Below are 2910 nucleotides of genomic sequence, written 5' to 3'. Positions count from 1 at the left end.
TACATCTATCTATCTATCTATCTATCTATCTATCTATCTATCTATCTATCTATAACTTAGCACATTTGCATTGTATATAGTGTCCTTTTTAAAAATAGTATGAAATTATTGGCGACAATACCTGAGAACTTTGTCAGTGTTTGTCATAAATGACAAAAAATTGTTGCACAAGATGCATAGTAGAAAGTCCAAAACAAAACTTTCTCAGAAGAAGAATAAACGGTGAGCAAAATACTTCTCCCAAATCTTTCTGTACTAGTGAGCATTTGCCTTCCTTCTCTCCAGGAAGAGATGACTTTGAATCCTTTAGTGTACTTTTGATGTTCTACATAAAATCAGGGATTTGATGGAATTTTGAGAAAGCTAAGGCTGCAGCTTGATGCAGCAAAAATATAAAGTGATTTTTCCCTTTCTTTGGTTGATAGATAAATTCATTATTTTTAAAATTCTACTAAGCCTTTTGTACAGTTTATATAACACATTCCTGAGGTTTTCTACTTCAATATGAAAGTGAAAATGTCTCTAATTTTCGTCAGGTGTCAGAATGGTCTTGAAGGCTACTTCTAAGGTCAGTGGACTACTTGCATCCATGGGTTGCTCACCTCTGTTTTAGATCATACTTGAGCTTATTATTTAGGAGCAACTGGCCAACTTTATCTAGCCTTAGGGCTAAAATATTCAGATATAAGTGGTGCTTTGCTGGGAGAGTACCAAAAATATCAAGGCCATAAAGGTAAAGGTAAAGGTAAAGGTAAAGGTTCCCCTCGCACATATGTGCTAGTTGTTCCCGACTCTAGGGGGCAGTGCTCATAGCTGAAGAGCCAGCGCTATCTGAAGACGTCTCCGTGGTCATGTGGCCGGTATGACTAAACACCAAAGGCACACGGAACGCTGTTACCTTCCCACCAAAGGGGTCCCTATTTTTCTACTTGCATTTTTTACATGCTTTCAAACTGCTAGGTTGGCAGAAGCTGGGACAAGTAACGGGAGCTCACCCCGTTACGTGGCACTAGGGATTTGAACCGCTGAACTGCCCAGCTTTCGGTCGACAAGCTCAGAGTATTAGCCACTGAGCCTATATCAAGGCCATAGGAAAGATTAAAACAAGAACCAGGAGGGCAGTGACCAAATACTTCTCTATATTCCCAAGAAAACAACAGTGGACAAGTTTCCAAGAATCAAGCTTGACTTGAAGGGCCCAGAAAATATCTTCAAAGTACCTTTGAAATGGACTATCAAGACCAAGATTTTTTTTTTATTCTGTAAAATATTGTATATCACTTTCTGACTGTTTGGGATAACTTTTCACAAGAAATATATGAGAAGATGGGGAAAATAAGAATACTTGACAGGTCAGGAAGATGTTTCATATCCAGCAAGGCCATGGGTTCATTGGTAGCATCTTTGAAGACTTATGCTTGCAAAAAAAAAAAGAATTGCTGCTGTTCAGAAAAATATAGTCTTCTTTACCTTGTCTTCTGCCTGTGTGTGGAACCATAGTTACTCAATTTCAAATTAGTATGGCAAACGGGTATGTTGGCTATGCATTATAATAGTTTAAATCTCACATATTTTAGTGGCACCAGACAGGGAAAGTTGGAACTGACAACAGATATTTCAGATACAATTACCTCTAATATGCAGCTTCCTGACCATCCTAAAATGCTGGATAAATAAGATCTATTGCTACTATAGGAAAGCAAGCATTGTTGACCAATGAGAATCATAACAGAAGGAATGTCATGTTCTATTTCATATTCCTCACGGTTTCAGAACTATTCAGATTTTGTTCCCATCATATGCTATGGTAACAGAAGGGATTGGATTTTTTAAAATTCACATACTCTGACACTATTTTTCCACTATGTGATTGAACAGTAATCTTGTCAACATGCCTTTTGCATTTTACTAATGGTGCTTGATTTCCAAAGCTACATATGTAAAAACCACATGAGTTGGACTGGAAAATAAAAATATAAAAAAGTCTCCTTATTTTGATATAGTACAATCAAAACCATTTTGTACAAATGAGTGTCAGATGTTTGCATTTTGTTTATACTATCAGATACTCTCCTTGTCAGAGTTGGTACTTTTCAGTAAATATCATTTGTTTAGACTAGAAGTTTTAGAGGGAAAACATTTTCTAAAGCCGTCTTTCAAAAGAAAAAAATCCAGCCGTCTCATGCTTGTAAATATTGGAAAACTACAAATGCCTTAGAATGCATCAAATTTAGTTCGTGGAATAATTTCATTATATATACTTACAATGCTGAAGGCCAGTATTTAATATTAGGCACATGTAAAACCCACAGGTGGAATTCTGCTTTCAGATCAGTTTTCTTGACCACAACCAACAAATTCCCACCGAAAATCCACTTGCCTACTCAAATTTCAGAGCTGATTTGTTTCTGCTGCCATCCTTCAATGTTACCAAATTGCTTGATTTAGTTAGGGAGCAATCTTACCCGTACTTTCCTGGAAATAAACCTCACTAACATAAAGAACCTTACATCTCAGTAAACATGCATAGAACTGCACTGTTAAAACCCAGTGGTAAAATCCAATTTTTTTTTTACTACCGGTTCTGTGGGCATGGCTTGGTGGGCGTGGTGTGGCCTGGTGGGCATGGCATAGTGGGCGTGGTAGGGGAAGTATACTGAAGAATCTCCATTCCTTCCCCACTCCTCAGGAGGATATTGCAAAATCTCCATTCCCACCCCAGTCTGGGGCCAGCCAGAGGTGGTATTTGCCGGTTCTCCGAACTACTCAAAATTTCCGCTACCAGTTCTTCAAACTGTTCAAAATTTCCGCTACAGGTTCTCCAGAACCTGTCAGAACCTGCTGTATTTCACCCCTGTTAAGACCCCATATATTCTTATGTATTATCAGTGCAGATACAGGTAGTCCTTG

Source organism: Pantherophis guttatus, chromosome 3 (assembly GCF_059756535.1).
Source record: "Pantherophis guttatus breed Tessera chromosome 3, ASM5975653v1, whole genome shotgun sequence".
In the NCBI taxonomy this organism is placed as follows: domain Eukaryota; kingdom Metazoa; phylum Chordata; class Lepidosauria; order Squamata; family Colubridae; genus Pantherophis; species Pantherophis guttatus.
This window is presented reverse-complemented; position numbering follows the sequence as displayed.